General features: G+C 41.9%; 1 protein-coding gene across 7 annotated transcripts in view; it reads left to right on the forward strand.

Annotated features, from left to right (window-relative positions):
• Window positions 1-19,249, forward strand: part of PDE1C (phosphodiesterase 1C) — a 472,817-nt gene that overhangs the window by 265,413 nt on the left and 188,155 nt on the right. The window lies entirely within an intron of this gene.

The raw sequence follows: 19,249 nt of genomic DNA on the forward strand, positions 1-19,249 counted from the left end.
TAAGATTCCATATGTGTTAGCATACAGAATTTGTTTTTCTCTTTCTGACTTACTTCACTCTGTATGACAGACTCTAGGTCCATCTTCCTCACTACAAATAACTCAATTTCGTTTCTTTTTATGGCTGAGTGATATTCCATTGTATATATGTGCCACATCTTCTTTATCCATTCATCTGTCGAAGGACACTTAGATTGCTTCCATGTCCTGGCTATTGTAAATAGTACTGAAGCTTAATTTTTTGCACATGAATATCCAGTAGTTCCAGCCCCATTTGTTGAAAAGACTATCATTTCTCCACTGAATTGCTATTACATCTTTGATTAAAATCAGTTTTCATGCATTTTTATGTCTGTTTTAAGACATTCTCTTCCATTGCTTTGTCTATCTTTATGCTAATACCAAACTAACATTATGATAAGACTTGAAAACAGGTTGCATTAGTCTTCTATCTTTCTTCTTTTTCATAGTTGCTTTGGCTATTTTAGGACCTTTATGTTTCCGTATGATTTTTAGAATCAGTTTGTCCATTTCTACAAAAAGTCCCTCTGTGATTTTGATTTTGATTGTGCTGAATATATAGATAAATTTGCGGAGGCTTGACATCTGAACAACATTGAGTCTTTTGACCCATAAGCACGGTCTATCTCATCATTATTTTAGGTTTTCTTTAATTTTTCTCAGCAACATTTTGTAATTTTCTGTATTCAGGTCTTGACAACCTTTTATCAGATTTATTAGTGTTTCATATTTTTGATATTATTATAAATGGTAGTACTTTTTTAAAATTAATTTTTATTGGAGTATGGTTGCTTTACAATGTTGTGTTAGCCTTCATTGCACAACAAAATGAATCAGCCATACACATGCAGATATCCCCTCCATTTTGGACTTCACTTCCGTTTAGGTTACCACAGTGCATTAGGTAGACTTCCCTGTGCTATACAGTATGTTCCCATCAGTTGTCTATTTTATACATAGTATCAGTAATGTATATGTGTCAATCCCCGTCTCCCAGTTCCTCTCACCCCACCCCTTTCCCCCTTGGTACCCATACATTTGTTCTCTACTTCTGTGTCTCTATTTCTGCTTTGCAAGTAAGATCATCTATATAAATGGTATTACTTTAAAATTTCAACTTCTGATTGTTCATTTATAGTATATATAAATACAATTGATTGTTGTATGATGATCTTGTATCCTGAAAGCTTGAAAACTGATTGATTAGTTCTAGTAGCTTTTTGGTAGAGTCCATCCGGTTTTCAATATAAAAGATCATGTTGTCTGTAAATACAGTTTTACTTCTTCCAATCTGTATGCCTTTTGTTTCTTTCTCTTGCCTTAATGCACTGGGTACAACCTCCAGAATAATGTTGAATGGAGGTAGTGAGAGGGGACCTCCTTGTCTTGTTCCTGATCTTAGGAGGAAAGTGTTCAGTCTTTTACTGTTAAGTATGATGTTAGTCAGGAGTTGCCAGTTTTTTTTCTGTAAAGAGCCAAATAGTACATTTTTGGCTTTGAGGACCACATGGTCTCCGTTGTAACTACTCGACTCTGACACGGTAGTACAGAAGCAGCCATATCTTCCTCACATATATGCACTGACATTACTTTGCTGCATACTCAGGTGGGATTCTCTGCAGATCTCTGGTGTTTTCTCTTTGTACAGTTCTTCTTTCTCAGGTAGTGTTTCCTGCACGTTCTAGCTGCCTTGGTCTCTCTGGAATCTCAAATCCCTCTCTTAACTCAGAGAGTCCATGGGCCTTCCGCTGGGTTACCCCTCCTTGCACTGAGCCCTGTAAACTTTCTCAAGGCTGTAAGCTGTGGCAGTCATAGAGCTCCTCTTGTTTGTTTCCTGAGTCTTAAATACCATTCTTCCTTACCTATTCTTTGTTGCCTTGATGTCCAGTGGAGTAGGGGATTGGGCCCATTGATCGAGATGGCACTAGGAATATCCATGTTTACCTTTTTTGTGTGTGTGTGGTACACGGGCCTCTCACTGTTGTGGCCCCTCCCATTGTGGAGCACAGGCTCCGGACGCGCAGGCTCAGCGGCCATGGCTCACGGGCCCAGCCACTCCACGGCATGTGGAATCTTCCCGGACCAGGGCACAAACCCGTGTCGCCTGCATCGGCAGGCGGACTCTCAACCACTGCGCCACCAAGGAAGCCCCCATGTTTACCATTTTTTATGTCTAAAAACCATACATGAATTGCTATCAGAAGGTTTTGCCAGTGTCAATCATGTATCTCTTCTACACCCAACCTACCCATATATGGAATTTCACTATGTTTTTGTTTCCTGCTGTGCCTCTGGGTAGAAGGAAAGCATTCCAACATTGAGCGCTTATCCTCCTATGGAAAATGTCACCAATCTCCTGTACTGCCAGCACCAACTGTAAGTGATGGGCCTGGCAGTGGAGCACAGGGCTTCTGATCCAGGACACCCATCTACTGGTGTCTGAAGGATCTGGGCCCCAGGCCGTGGTTTATTTCCCCTGTAAACATCCGCTACTGTAGAGGCATTTCTTTTCTTTTACTCATATCCTCCACCCCCTTGACTTGTATAGTGTGGGAGAGAAGTTTGTATTTTAAGGTGAAGAAGACAATTTTTCTAAATTGATCAGCCAAGGCAGAGAACGTTAATTCTTCTGAGAGCATCTTTCCTATAAAGTGGAACTGCTTCGCCAATTTAGCACGCCAGGAGAACAAGAGAAGAGTCATTTCAGGCAAGGAACTAGAAATCAATTACCTGTAAAAATTTTTAAATTCCTTTTTTAGGTGAATTTATTTATAGATTAAATAAATGAAACTCCTTACCTTTTCCTGCCTGATTGGTTTCAGTCAGAACCAGCGGAACCAAGAAAGCGATAATAGTGATATTGACCTGCAAAAAGAAAATGCTACCAAAGAAGGGCAGTAATGACATTTTAAAGAAGTGAGTTTTGAAAAGAAATTTTCTTCATGAATACTTTAAGCTGTCTCCTCTTGTTGCACTGGAAAAATCTGATTTAAGTCTGGCTTGAGTATTTCAGTGTGTCTGCAGATCTCTTTAAAATGACCACATCAGCAATTGGCTAGAAGCAATCCCATAAACTCTGGCTCCATGCTTAGTGGTAAAGTGTCTGTTCTGAACTACACACCTTTCAAATATACCAGCCAGTCTGGTGTAGTTCCTTGCTGGTGTGATTGGAGGAACTCCTTGTACACATTTATGGACAGGCCAGTGAGGGGTGTGGGGAGAACACAGTTAAAATTTTGGATGTGGAACTCACTAGTTGTGAGGTTTGGGTGATTTCTCAGAATCTCCACTTCCTTGCTCAGTGTGCAGGTGCTCTGTGATGAGGAGAGTAAGGCGTTGGTGGGGACTCAATAAAAAGGCCCACAGGGCTTTCCTGGTGGTGCAGTGGTTGAGAGACTGCCTGCCGATGCAGGGGACACGGGTTCGTGCCCCGGTCCGGGAGGATCCCACATGCCGCAGAGCGGCTGGGCCCGTGAGCCATGGCCGCTGAGCCTGCGCGTCCGGAGCCTGTGCTCTGCAACGGGAGAGGCCACAATAGTGAGAGGCCCGCGTACCGCAAAAAAATAATAATAATAAAGAAAATAAATAAAATAAAATAAATAAAAGTTAAACAGTTGATTAACATACTAAAAAAATAAATACAATTAAAAAAAACAGGCCCACGTGTGGGGCAGTGGTGAGAGTTCATAAACTAAGGATTTGGATGAATCTAGTCTGATTCTCTGCACCTGCATTTCAATGTTTTAGAAGTGCTCTATATCCTAGAAAGCTCGATGAATTAGTAAAGTGTTAGTAATTGTGATAGATTATAGGATATACACTTTAAGGCCAGGGAAGCAATATTGTATACATTTTCAACCTCTGTAGGAGCTGGCACCAATAGGGACACATAATATGTGCCAAATAAAGAATTATGGATTAATAGAAATCAGAAGAGAGCTCATTTTTCTCTTATAACAAATGGCTCTTTGGATATATTGAGAGGTGTGTTCAGTTCTCAATAATTTGGTATTAAGGAGAATTTACCTATGATATGTGTTTGGACTCTTTCTGTGGCATGTGATTAAAAAAAAACTCATCTTCAACTAGAATAGGAAAAAAAAAAGAGATAGTTAATTAACCAATGATTTTGAGAGTCTGAGAACCTATTGGATTTAAGTGTGGCTCGATCCAGGTGCTCAGATGAAGGCATCTAGGCCCAGTGTCTCACTCTGTCTTCCCACATCCTGTTCCACAGAGGCTCTGTTCTCTGCCAGGCTTACCTGTTACCACGAGGCCTCACATACCTCCAGGTTCAGTCCAGCAGAAAAAAAAGTTGTCTGTAGGAACTCTTACACAAATCCCAGGACTTACATGGCCTGGAGAAGCTTGGGCCACATGCCTGTTGCTTGCCAGTTCCTGTGGAAGGGAGGGGATTCAGGATGCCCACTGGCAGGTCTGGGTGAGGCATGCCTGCCTGGAGCTGGGAGTGGGTTCCTCTGAAAGCAGGTGATCTGAGAATGGGGGATGAAAGAGTGAGCTACTGCCAGAGACAGGGAGAGGGGACACCAGGTGGCCAATATACAGCCAGTGTTCACTCCATCTGTGGACCTCTTGTTTGTCCTCTTCAGGCCTTTGTAATCCATTCCTGCTCAAGTAAAGTTTAGAGAAGGGATATTATCCTTAACGAGGTAGTGACAATTCAAAATAGTCTATTTTGTTTTATGATTCCTATCTGTTTTCAGGTATCTTGGGGGTCATTTAAAGAACAGAGGCTTTCCCCAAATGTCTAAACTACACTTAAGGGTCTGACATGATCTCTCTAGGGATCCAGAGATTTTGGTGCTTGGAACTGAGTTCAAGTGTTCACAATCCATCTTAGCTGTGACTTTCTGGCAAACTGGGCAATAGCTCCACGGAAGCTCCACGGAAGTATGAACAGAATAGCCATGTTAAATTCTGAGCAAAGGGCAGTTCTTTGCATGGATGGCCCTTTCTTGTCATCCATATTTCACTTCATCAGAAAGGCCTTCCTGATTCTTAACAATACATCATTATCTGAAAATAGCTTTTGTTTTATTTTATTTATTTTTTCTCACTAATGTTAAACTCCATAAGAGCAAAAAAAATTTTTCTATTTTGTTTTCTTCAGTAGCCATAGCACCTGGAACAGTGTATGACACATAGTAGGCACTCAGCAAACACTAGGGCATGAATGAATGGCTCCTACAAACCATTCTTCTACTGCCTCACTAGACGCGAAGTGTCCTCTGTAAATGAGGTTGGCTGGAGTAAATACAGTAGCTGAATCCAGCTATAACTATGTTGTTATAATGGATGGGCCATGTAATATAGTGAAGTTATTAACTCCCAAAGTTTGTACTTTATCCAAAAGACATATTACTGGCTTTAGGCAAGGAATGAGTCTGGTCTCCATGATAGATGGGGCTTACACTTCAAGACAATAAGCGTTGTACTTGGGACTTTTTTTATGTTGAACGACACAATTGCATCTGAGGACAAGCATGATTGACTATGTAGAAATGGAATAAGGTTTGTTATTAATGCAGTCTTGGAGCTCATGGTCTCACAATCTACTTGGCAGAGATTTCTAAGTCGTTACCCACAGAATTTTACCATAGTGCCTGGAAGTGAGTTAGAGTTTCCATTGTTAATTCCTCCACACATGCCTCCCTCCTCCCAGCAAGCCATGAGAAAGAGAACTGATTCCAGTTCCTGCACTTGGTAAAGGGGGTCTGCACTTCCCCATTCTAGAGAGAACCTAGAGATTGGATCTCTGTGTAGGTTTGTGGCAGGCTGGGCTCCTTGACAGATTGGATTCATTTGGTCAAATGTGTTGGCTTAAACTTTGCAGAAATGAAGTTGAATGGGCGTCAAGAGAAGCTACAGGGCTGATGGTGTAGCACATTAGTGGACCTCAGAGTACAAGTTAGCTTTATTTATAGATACTGCTTTTATGGTGAACTAGCTAAAAAGACATCAACAAAATGAAAAGAAACTGAATTTCAGTTCTCAGAATATTGCTTGTAGTCATCACTCTGTGAGTCTAAATGTTTCAAAAATTTTCTCTCCATTTTGACATTTTTAACGAACATATATGAGCACTTTCCAAGTACTGAGCACTTTCCAAGTACTAAGCACTGAGGATATAAATTTGAATAAGATAAATCTGTTTTGGTTTCAGAAAAACACTCAGTCTAGAAAGGAGAGACAGATCTGCACACACCTAATTTGAAAATCTATGGTAAGTAGTATGAGAGAAGTCCGTGCAAAATACCATAGGAGGGGGCAAGTAATTCTTCCTGGAGTGGGGGGTGTGTGTATATATGCGTGTGGTATTTATGCCCTGCCTATGGCTTTTTATCTCTAATAATAATGGAAACAATAAATACACAATTAACATTCATTGAGTGCTTTTTATGTCAGGCACTGTTCTAATTACTGTATACCTATGATCTCATTTAATCCTTCTAGTAGCTTCTATGGAGAAGGTGTCCGGATCTTCCTCATTTTGCAAAAGAGGAAACTGAGGCTCACAGAGGATCAGTAACTTATTCAGGTTCATGAGGCAGAGGCTGTATTCATCTAGGTGACTCTTGTTACCTGTGGCCTCCCAGCACCACTGGACCCCTTGCTTCCATGCTAGTTGACAGGAGTCTCCTGGAAGACAGACTCTGTGGATCCTAAGAGGATCCTAAGAGGTTGTTTCCTTCCCGTACGTACGGGTTACTCTCTTCCTGTGTGGAATCCATCATATGTGTGTGCCTCTAAGGTGACTTTACTAATGTGATGGTTCATTTTGTGCATCAGCCTGACTGGCTATGGAGTGCCTAGATTAAACATTGTTTCGGGATGTGTCTGTGAGGATGCTTCCAAATGAGATGAGCATTTGACATGGTAAACTCAGTAAAGTAGCTCGCCTTCCCCATTGTGTGTGGGCATCATCCAATCCATTGAGGACCTGAATAGAACAAAGGGTGGAGGAAGGAGGAATTTGCCTCTTTTTTCTTTCCCACTACTTGAGCTGGAACATCTCGCCTTATCTTCTCCTGCCTTTGGACTGAAATTTATGGCATCAGCTTCCCTGGTTCTCAGGCCTTCACACTTGGACTGAATTACACCACCGGCCTTCCAGGGTCTCCAGCTTGAGAAGAGCAGATCATTAGTAATTGCGTGAGCCAATTCCTCGTGATAAATCTCCTTTTATGTGTGTGTGTATGTATACATCTCCCTGGTTCTTTTTCTCTGGAGGATCCTGACTAATACAGCTCGTGTCAGGGGAATATCTTAACTACATATGTGTGCAGTGAAATGACATTGTTGGTCTGTTTTAGAAAGCTCACTTCCTAGTAGTCCGAGCTGTGGTTCTCACTGAGTTCTCAGTATTAGTCTCCAGCACTGAGTCCAATCTATTGTGTTTGAATGTGCCCACTACTGCTGATAGAAAGTTCTGCCTGGAAGTCTTGGGGACCTAGATTTTTCTGGAGCTCCTCTCCAGAAAATTTTAGCCATTCACATGACTCCACTGGACCTCAGTTTCCACATCTGCATAATGGGCATAAGGATGAATTTGCTCCCTCACCCAGGGGCTGTGGGCAGGACATTTATGCCTGTGTGTTGGTTCACTCAGCTAGTCCGTGATGATGATCTCACGTGTGGGAGACACTGTGTATCCTGTGCGAGTACAGGCAAGTCCAGACAGGAGCTGTCCCCATGGAGCTCACAGCTTCACTGGGGGAATCTGATGCACATAACTGAGCTTGAGCACAGATATCACTGTACACATACTTATCATCCAAATAATTATACCTGACTTATTAATTATGCAATAGTTCTATACAAATAATAATGGTAGCGCAACAGGCAGCTGCCATTTACCAACAACAGTTAACTATGTATCAGGAAAATGTACTTTTATTTAGGCTTTAGAATTGACTTCTGATGTGAGATTTCTTGCTTGTTTTTTAAAATCACTTAAAAATTTAAAATAGGACACGTGTGTGGTATAAAATTAAGATACAAAAGTGCATTAAATGAAAGGTTCATCTCTTCCACTGTAGATTTCTCAGTCCTACTCTCCAAAGTAAACTCATTGTAAACTTTTTTTGTATCCTTCAAGAACTCTCATTCAGGTACTGGCAATATACTCATATCTATTCTTTCACACAGATGCGACCATATTGTGTACAATTTTACATCTTCTTTTTATACTCCACGCACTTTCTTTCTGTCTCTGCCTCTGTCTCTGTCTCTCCCTCTGTCTCACTACACACACACACACACACACACACACACACACACAGTCACACACACGTACACAGAGAGAGGTCAATCTCCACCTCATTACTTTTGATAGTGATTAGTTCTCTTTCTCGGGGAATCAGTAGGTTAAAAAAGTCATATCATGTGAAGGTATTCTGTAACCATAAAAATATAAAAGGGTAAACATAACCCCTAAGAACTGGCCGGGATCTTGGAGCTCGAGCTAAGTGGCATCATGAAAGGACTCTGGTTCTGGGGTGGCTTACCTAAGGAGGTGGAATGTGGCTCTGTGGGCAAGTGGGTGGATGTGGAGAGAGTGTTGCTGGGCAGTGTGTGTCCAGGGCTCATCTCAGGCACCTGCTCTGTGGGGAAAGCACTGATTCCTACCCCTCTGGCTGGTGGCTGAGGCTGGTGGGAGGGTGCTGTGCTGGTCAGGGTTGGCTTGGGAACTGGGTGGGACAGTGCAGCTGTCCTGAGAGGGAAAGGGCTGCCATCTTGGGCCCCAGGCCTCCCAGACCACTTTCCTGGTCTGTTCGCCCCGACCCCTTTCTGCATTTCTACTCCTCCCCCCACCCAGTCTCTCACCAACCTTCCCTGGTGAAATCCTACTCTTCCTTCAAAACATTCCCCTGCACCTTCATAGCTTCCTTTTAAAACACTGGGAGTGTGGGCTTCCCTGGTGGCGCAGTGGTTGAGAGTCCGCCTGCCGATGCAGGGGACACGGGTTTGTGCCCCGGTCTGGGAAGATCCCACATGCCACAGAGCGGCTGGGCCCGTGAGCCATGGCTGCTGAGCCTGCGCGTCCGGAGCCTGTGCTCTGCAATGGGAGAGGCCACAACAGTGAGAGGCTCGCGTACTGCAAAAAAAAAAAAAACAAAACACTGGGAGTGTAGCAGTGGTAAGAGGTGAATTGTTCCAAGTTCTCACTACATTCCAGACACTAAGTTCTTTACATGAATTTACTCATTGAATCCTCACTACCACCCTATGAGAGACTCTTATCATCCTCATTTTTATAGATGAGGAAGGCTGAGACACAGAAAGTTCACACATTTAATCAGTGGTGAAGCCCAGTCTCAAATTATGGCAGTCCAATGAACTGTCTGATGTAACAGCCATAATTGCTACCATTTGGCCCTCACAATGACCTTGATGTAGGTGTGGTTATCTCCATTTTTACAGATGAGGAAATGGGAGCAAAGCAACTTGGCAAAGGCATGCAGTAGTAAGAGGCAGAACTGGGTTTTTTCCATCTGGTTCTCACCTCCTTTCCCCTCTAACTTGCTGTCTCTGCACATACACCTAGGGTACTAGAGGCCCTTGTGCCTGACGTACTCACTGCTACTGTAGTCTTCTCTCCCCCAGCAACAGCCATGCTTGGCACTGCTCCTGGCATATAGCCGATGCTCAGTAAGTAATTGTTTCATGACCAGTCTTTCTGTTGGCTGTGTGAGGGTTCTTACCTTTCCTAAACTGAAAGGCATGTCTCACTGCAATCATTTTGAAATTATAGATGGAAAAGTGTCAAAACCTGTGATGGCTTAATGTTGTCATGTCACGTGGAGTTCATCTGTATTCTTTTTTAATAGATTTATTTATCTATTTATTTTTGGCTGCGTTGGGTCTTCGTCGCTGCACGCAGGCTTTCTTTTTAGTTGCAGCGAGCGGGGGCCGCTCTTCGTTGCGGTGCACAGGCCTCTTATTAAGGTGGCTTCTCTTGTTGCAGAGCACAGGCTCTAGGCACGCAGGCTTCAGTAGTTGTGGCAGATGGGCTCAGTAGTTGTGGCTCACGGGCTCTAGAGCGCAGGCTCAGTAGTTGTGGTGCACGGGCTTAGTTGCTCCGTGGCATGTGGGATCCTCCCGGACCAAGGTTCAAACCCGTGTCCCCTGCATTGGCAGGCGGATTCTTAACCACTGTGCCACCAGGGAAGCCCTCATCTGTGTTCTTGCCCAAAGGTGTTTTTACATTCATGTGGAGGTGCCTTTCCTTCCACCTTCCTGACATTGCATGAAATCAACAGATTTAATAATTTATCAGTGTCACATGGGGCTTGTCCTGTGAAGTGAGTACAGGGTCCAAGAGCTGCGGAACCACAGGGATTCCTGGTGCTTCTTCCAGGTTCTGCTGTGCTCTACTGAGGGTGTTTTACGCAGATCCCCTGGCCAAACCCACATACACCTGGCTGTGCAGACCCTGAGATGGGCGTTTGGATGGAGTTGTCGTCATAGAGTGTATATCAGTTATGCTGGGTCAGTTTCCCAAGTGCAGCCTGAGCATGTTGAACAAGTGATGTGCCCTCATGAAGAGCATATTTGCATATTAATGTGCCTGCATTTTGATTCTAGGCCCTTTACTTCCTTAGGACTGTGCCACTGAAGTTTGTGCTTAGGTCTGAGAATATCGGTAAGTTCTAGCAGAGCCAAGCCTGTGTCTAATGTAACTCTGTCCCCTGGCAGAGTACCTGGCACACAGTGAGCTACCATAATGTAAATATTGAGTGAATTAACGGTTGTGTCTTTAGGGAGGTGAGAATGGTTCCGGGTGGGAAAGAGTTTCTGAAAAGGCTGCAAGTATATCAGTTCCTCTGTTACTGAACCCTGACATTTCCTTCATGTTTCTTTACTTGCAAATGATTCGTGATGTTTCTGACCACAGCCATTAGGAGGTGGCACAGTAACCTTGGCTGTAACCTTCTTGGCGCATTGGCTTTTGGACAGAGAGTTGCTAAAATTAAACTGTTGCTTTGGCTTTAGTGCTGTTGACCTGTCTTCACCATTTGAGAAAAAGTGCATATATTAGAAAATTCGCCAGGGCCCAGAATTTGCCTATGGAAATGAATTTCAGTTAATCCCACCTTTAACTAAAGAACTTTTAGCCATGTGTTAATCAAATTGCTAATTATGCTCAAAGCAGTGTATATGATGACTAAATTACCATAATTTTGCTACTAATGGTCATTTTCTGCTTCCGTCCCTTCAGTTGTATTATGGACCGTATACACAATCATGTAGCATTCTTTAATTTAGTTTAACAGTTCTTTTATGAATCACTGATATAATCTTATAGTTGTACCTAGATGTGTACAAGCGTGATTAATGATGAGAATCCAGTGTATTACGTTTGTTTTCCTGTTGCTGGAATTAATTGAAATAATATACATGCAAAGGCCTAGCACAGAGTGAGACATATGGTAGAGGATTGCTAAGTATTTAGTCATCTATCTAATATGAATACATCCATTTTCCCATCTGGTGGTAGTGCTATTAAAATATTTTTTAGCAGCCATATAGGGGCATTTTATTTTTTGTTGTTTTTTTTAAAGTAGGTGGCATTTATTCTTAAATATTCCAAGTTCAAATTATTGCTGCAGAGATCTATGATACAGAGTTCTAGAATCCCAATTCATTACTGTCTAAGCATTTGACTGGTTTACGATATGTATTTTCTCTGAGACAAAGAATTAGCTTTGTCTGTAATCATGCCTATAGTCGGCCCTCTATGTGGAGGTAGGATGGCCCACTCTCTGGGTGAGACAGTCCAAAAGATGTTAATCCCACCACTTGGCAGTGAGTCCTGCAACAACTCCCTGATTGTGGTTGAGACCATTGTCAGTCTAAGAGACAGACCAGCCACCATTTCTTCGGGTTCTCTGTTGTTGAGTCTGTCTAACAATTTATTTAGACCGTTGTAATATCTACACTTTGAGTGGAATGTCGTCAAGGGCATTAGGTCTCTGACTTTTGTTCCATTCGTACAAAGACCTGAATCTAACCATTGTGAGTGGGGGCAAGGGATGGGAGATGGAACCAATATTTTGTGCACCTGCTATTCAGGTACTATGTAGGATCCTTTGCCTGTGTTATCTCATTTAATCCTCATGACAACCTTAAGAGCGAGGTACTGTCACCTCCATTTTAGAGATGAGGAATCAGAAGTCTCATATGCTTATGTAGCTTGACCAATGTTCTAGTTACTAATTTGAACTCAGGTTTGTCTACTGCTAAACCCATACTCGAAAGTTCTATACTGATTTGCCTCATGTAGCACTGTTTGTTGTTATTTAATGTTTTGTTAATATTTGTCAACCTATCAATTCATTCTCTACATTTTCATGCAGTAAATTTCTCCTAAATTCTGTGCCAGAAAGACTGACCTTTCTATAAGCTGATGATGCTCCTTTTTATTAGATCATGAGAATTATCTCACTTCTCATAGTTTCTTTTTGCTTGGCTGGAGAGCCAAGTTGAGTGCTCAGTTGTAACAATTCTCATCTCTGATTTCTGGTACTATTATCCCCCCCTTTTCTATCTAGAATTTTCGATTGATCTTTTTCTCTTATTTTTACTTGCCTCTTAAGTTTCCAAATTATTTCTTAAAGTATAAATTATAAAATCATCATAGTATTCTTCAAACATTTAAACAGCTTTACTCATCTTAGAAATCAGCTTTAAAATGTTCAACAAATAGGGAGATACTGGATCCATTTAAGCAACAGCTTTATATCTTGTCCTTTCACGCACAAACGTGTGCACGAGTATATCCATGTGGACGCACACACACCATTAGTGGGACATGCCCTTTGGGTCTCCTGCCCATGGCTTGCATCTATCTGTCTTGTGTGGCATTGGTTTCACTGACCCTATTCTCTGGTCACCTGATCTGACCAACCACACAGTGTAGCTAAAGGTCATCCATCCAGAGGACACTCCCTCTCACTCCTCTAACTCCCTCTTATTTATTTATTTATTTTTTGCGGTACGCGGGCCTCTCACTGTTGTGGCCTCTCCCGTTGCGGAGCACAGGCTCCGGACGCGCAGGCTCAGCGGCCATGGCTCACGGGCCCAGCCGCTCTGCGGCACGTGGGATCCTCCCGGACCGGGGCACGAACCCGTGTCCCCTGCGTCGGCAGGCGGACTCTCAACCACTGCGCCACCAGGGAAGCCCTAACTCCCTCTTATTAAAGCTGTTTAAAAGAGGCAATTTCTGAGTATTTGAAGACTTTACAGTAGATCTGTGACCTTGAAATTTAGTTTTGGACATTACCTTGGATGATCTTTAAGTCTTTCAGGCTATAAATTACTGCTCTAGCCTGGGGGCTGCGGCTGGAGTGGAGCATGAGCAGGTGAGGCCCTTGTCCTCCCAGGCAAGGACAAGTCTGTATAGTAATCATGGTGGTTCTTCATCGTTCAACATTCAGTGTTGCAGCTTCTCTCTCCAGCTTGGGTTTCATACCCAGTCAATGCATAGAGGAGTGTGTGTGTGTGTGTGTGTGTGTGTGTGTGTGTGTGTGTGTGTCCCGAAGCATAAAGCGGCAGATGGTTCTGAAGGCTGGCACAAGTGGGAACTTCCTGCTGAACAGCTCTCCCTCTTGGGGTAATGCCGGCTGCCCAATAAACCTATGTTTTCTGGCACCTAAACCCATTGTCAAGGATCCTTCCTCCGCGTAGGCAACCTGCACCTCAAGTAACATGAACAAGCGCAAAGGCCTTTGTTTGGCCTGAATGCTGATGACAATTTAGAATTGGTGCTTTTAGAGGGAAGACACATGGGAGCATATGTATATGTATAGCTGATTCACTTTGTTATAAAGCAGAAACTAACACACCATTGTAAAGCAATTATACCCCAATAAAGATGTTAAAAAAAAAAAAAAAAAGAATTGGTGCTTTTTATTTGTTTGTTTTGGTCCTTGAATTTAGTGCTTTCTGCTAGGAGACCAGTTGGCCTTTCAGCTCTAAGCAGCACTCCCTCTGTAGAGATATCAACTCTATGAGATTCTTTGGGGAATTTAAAAGTTGAGTAGATAATCAATTCTTGCTCCCAAGAAGCTTGTGAGCCAAACAATTTTTCCAATGCCAAAATCTAAGGGAGTTAGGGGAAAAAAAAAAACGCTTTGGTGCAAAATTAGACATGCAATATGATAATTACATTGTAATTTTAAAAATGGTTTACTATTAAATAGATTTAGTTGCAGAGTTGGAAAAATGCTGAAGAAATATTCTCTACTATAGAACAGGGCTTCTGGGCATTGGAGGTGTGGTGGAGAATGAGTCACTTCAGATGGGTGTGTAAGTTTGTATTTCGGGTCTTCAAAAGTTGCAGAATGGACTATCTTGTCCGTTAAGTATTTTACAAAATAGACCTCCGACCAAGAGGGGCCTCGCTGGCTCTCTTCCTTCCCCTTATCTTTTCACTCTAATTTTAGGAGGACCTTGCTCAGTAAGTATACCTGTAATTACAGGCGTTACAGGGGGTACTCAGGGGAAAGAAAAAGCTGCTTTTTTGAATAAGGAAAAATATCCAGAATAGTATCTAGAAACAAGAATAACCATGAAATGAGCAAAGATCATCTAGGATTATTTGGGCTTCTCTCCAGGATGGTCCTGTTTAGGATACAGGATGGAAAACATTTCTAGAAAGCGTCATCATGGTCCAGTCAGTCAGTCCTGACAACGAGGGGTTTTGTTCCATGGGTGAAGAGCCATATCATTACAGACTAGCTCTTGCTACATTTTGAGTGGGACCAGGGATTTTGCTGTAATCATTGGTAAATAAGCATTTGCTAACCCCTCTACTGCTGTTGTTTTACAAACCAGTAAAGAATGATGGCTAAACAGATTCTGACAAGAATCAGTTACTCTTCCTAGATTCGCATAAAGCTGTGAACCTTAGGTTGAATTTACTTCCTTCGTAGATGTTCTTTCAGTTTCTGAGGATCCTGAAGTTCCCTGTTGCCCAGTTGTTGGACCTGTGAGACCGAATGGCTAAAGGAGAGTGGGAAAATGGCCATTAGGTTCCTTCCGATTGTGATGAGCTATCAAAAGCTCACTTTTTATCGCCTGCTATAGTTCAGAGAATGCCGTGCATTTCATTATCTCATTTGAATTTGGCAACCTTGGGGTGGACAGGGACGATTTTACAATTTGCCCTTATTAGATGAGAAAACTGAGAGAGAGAGGTCAGGAGGTCATCCAGCTCATTGATTGTAAACCTGCTATAAATCAGTTTTTTATTCCAAGTTCAGTGCTGTTTCCATTAAGCACATTAGCTCTCAAAACTAGTCGTGCTTTCTATTCTTTAATGCTTTGATTTTGAATATTTTAAAAATATTTATTCTTTTGATGACAGAGGTAGTTTAGATAATATTAATTACATATCCAGATGAGAAAACTAAGGCATAAGGAAATTTGGGGGCTTACTCAAGGTCATAAAATGAAATTAGAGGTGGAGCCTCAGAGAATTTGGCCTTTTCTACCGCACATTGCGATTGTAGTTTGCCTTTGTGTCCTGCTTCCTCTGGCTTGAAGCACTTGCTGCTACTTGAGATATTGAAGAAATACAGGAAAAGGGGACTTGGGTATCTGACACAGACTGTGATTCAGCAGCATCATGGAATTTCCACTTTCTAGTTTCTCTGCCTTGGAGGTTAATGATTTATTCTGTCTTCTACATAGGGCGATTGAGAAGTGGGTTGTATGCTTTTTTACATAAATATTGTCCAAAAAGGGAAAATGCAGGACTGTTACATTTGGCCAGCAACAAAAGAGGTTTTTAGTTTTGTTTGTTTTTAGGAGATCACTTTTGTCCATCATTTTCTTTTTACTGATAAGGAAAGAGACTAAGAGAGGTGAAAAGACTTGTTAAACTTACAGACTTTAGCACCAGGACCCAAGACTTCTCATTTTCTGTTCTATTCACTTTTTACTCTATTACATCTTGTGCATATGTTGGCATGCAAACTATTGGTGATTTAATAATATTTCCTACTGTTTTGTAAGATATTATGAGACTTCTCCCTCCAGAATTTCTTCCTTCAATTTCCCATATCCAAAGCTTTTCTATCTATAAACGATTATGTTGTGTAATAGGAAAAAAATAGACTTATAAAGGGTATCCATTCATCCTCCTGATTTCTAGTCGATCACTTAGGAGATCTGAAAATATATGCCCCGCATCCCTATGTTTCTCTTTCTTGTTCTTCCCAAGTTCCAGTTCTGAATGCTTGCCAACCAGGCCCTCCAGCACTCTGCATTTGCCCTCCTCCCCTCATTTCTAGCTCAAACTGTGATCCTTTGTGTTAGAATGTTAGAATGCTTTGCATACCCCAGAATACCCTGAAATCAGCCAACTCAAGTATTAGCCTGGAAAACAGCAATTATTTATTGGGTTAAACATTCATATGGAATGATCACGAATGATCATGTTCTAGTTCAAACAGAGAGTAAGGTCACAGCCCTGCTCTATATGTCAGACATAGCTGAGGCATGTTCACGACATCGTTTTATAGTATCTCAGTGTGAAACCACTTAAATATTAACCAGTGTGTATTAGCAAGTATTGGAAGACACCAAAAGCATAATTATTTTTTTTTAGATTCCATATATATGTGTTAGCATACGGCATTTGTTTTTCTCTTTCTGATTTACTTCACTCTGTATGACAGACTCTAGGTCCATCCACCTCACTACAAGTAACTCAATTTCGTTTCTTTTTATGGCTGAGTAATATTCCATTGTATATATGTGCCACATCTTCTTTATCCATTCATCTGTCGATGGACACTTAGGTTGCTTCCATGTCCTGGCTATTGTAAATAGTGCTGCAATGAACATTGTGGTACATGACTCTTTTTGAATTATGGTTTTCTCAGGGTATATGCTGGATGATATGGTAGTTTTATTTTTAGTTTTTTAAGGAACCTCCATCCCTTGTAAGAAATGTTCCCAGAGCAACTGGCATAAGTAGGACAGGTGACAGGTTCAGAAGGCAGAGGAAGGAAAGGAAGGGAGCCAGTATGTACTGAGTACACCAGGCATCGTGGAGGTGTAGTGCATGTGTTACCTTACTTAGTCCTCATAGCTATTCCCATTTTGCCGGTACAGATATAAAGACACAGAGAATGTAATTTGTCAGTGGCTACAAAGTTAGTAACTGATAAATCTGAGATTCCGACCCTGGTCACAATCAAGACAAGAGCCGTGGAGACCTCATTTAACTCTGTACCCACTACCCATTTCCAATTTTTGCCTCCGACACCCTAACATTATTTACTTCGTCAGAACCAGGGCTCAAAGCCTCTGAATTTGACCATTGCCTGTATTTTCTCCATGGAGGTGTTTGATTTGGTGACCAGATGCTATAGTATAACAGACTTTTTTTTTAAAAAATTGAAGTATAGTTGATTTACACTATTATATTATTTTCAGATGTACAGCATAGTGTTTCAGTATTTTTGCAGATAAGCGTAATAGACTTTTGAGGGCTAGCCTGGAAACCTCAGCACTATTAAATATCATTTCTGTAAGAAAATGCATGTCACATTCCAATTAAACAACTTACAAATAAACTTTGAATATGTAATGGATATTCAAACATATATATGTAATAAATAAACTTTGAAAATTTGTTAGTTGGCTATACACAGCATTAATTGAGTTAAATTTATTAGAAAAAAAGAGAGCTATCTTCTTCAGTGTCCATCACCCTCTTTCGTGGTCATGTGTGAGGACTCTAGGAGCCAGGATGGAGGCAGCTGAGAGTTGCTGGTACAAGTCATGTAGGAGACTCCCTGTTATGAGAAGAAAACTCTTGTGGTTTAAACATGAAATAAATAGTAAGATCACAATGATGTATTGAACTTTTAAGTGTACTTTTCATTTAAATGAATTTTCCCCCTACGTCTTGCTGCTCTAAGGGAATCTCCAGTAGAGGAACAATTTAATTTTGAAGCTGAATTAAGTTCAGTAGTCAGCCTCAGAGAAGCAGAAAATTTCTCTTTACACACGTAGAATTCAAGTGAAGTTGTATTAATTTCAATTGAGGAAAGCATCTTTTGGCTATTGCCACCATGACTGATATTGTTTCCATAATTCTGAAAATCAACCAGATATTGAGGGTGGTTTTCTTTTTGTTTTTTGTTTTTTTTTTTTGCGGTACGCGGGCCTCTCACTGTTGTGGCCTCTCCCGCTGCGGAGCACAGGCTCCGGACGCTCAGGCTCAGCGGCCATGGCTCATGGGCCCAGATGTTCCGCGGCATGTGGGGTCTTCCCGGACTTGGGCACGAACCGGTGTCCCCTGCATCGGCAGGCAGACTCTCAACCACTGCGCCACCAGGGAAGCCCTGAGGGTGTTTTTTAATCTGTCTAATTCTACTTAGCATTAGGGACTTGGTTTAGTGGCCCCTTCTTCTGGGAAGTCCTCTCTCATCCCTGCCCACCAGCCAACTGGAAGACACCCTCCTGTGTGCTCCCACACGGCCCTGCACTAACACCCGTCTTGTTCCCAGACCACACGCACTGTAGTGGTCTTTCTGTTCCTCTGGGCCCCCACCAGACTGCGGGCTCCTTGTTGGAGGGGCTGCTTCAGATCCACCCCTTCCCTGTGCCCCGCACAGTGTCTAACCCTCAATAAGCGGTTACTGAATAGTCAAATCAGTGAATGACTAAATGATTCCCATTTTTTTCTGGTTGGGGAAAGCAAAGCTCAGACAGGATAATTGACTGTGATTGTATAAGTAAGTGATGGAGAAAGTGCCTGCCCAGAAGAAGGCTAAAGACAAAGACACAGCTGGTCTCTGGAGTTATCATAGCCAGAGAGACCAAAGACAGTTCACCCATCAGGGGCTAACTACGGCTGTAATGAGCAACATTGATGGGGTCTCGTTAAAGCAAAAAGGGAGAAAGTAAATTTTCTCTCGGAAACACTGAAGCGACACTGAAGAGACAGAGACACTGAAGTATAAGAATGTATAAAGTGTTTGGAAAACTACTTGACCAAAGGTGGAAACTTTTTTATATCTATCTCTATCCCTATATTTGTATCTGTATCATCTATCTACATGTATATATGTCAAAATAGAAGAGGAAAAGTTGATTTAACAAGAAAATTTCAGTGTACAGTGTGTATGTGGATATAGAAGATATAATGTATGTATGTAATATATAAAAACCTGCTATGCATGTTTAT

Source organism: Phocoena sinus, chromosome 9 (genome assembly GCF_008692025.1).
Source record: "Phocoena sinus isolate mPhoSin1 chromosome 9, mPhoSin1.pri, whole genome shotgun sequence".
In the NCBI taxonomy this organism is placed as follows: Eukaryota; Metazoa; Chordata; class Mammalia; order Artiodactyla; family Phocoenidae; genus Phocoena; species Phocoena sinus.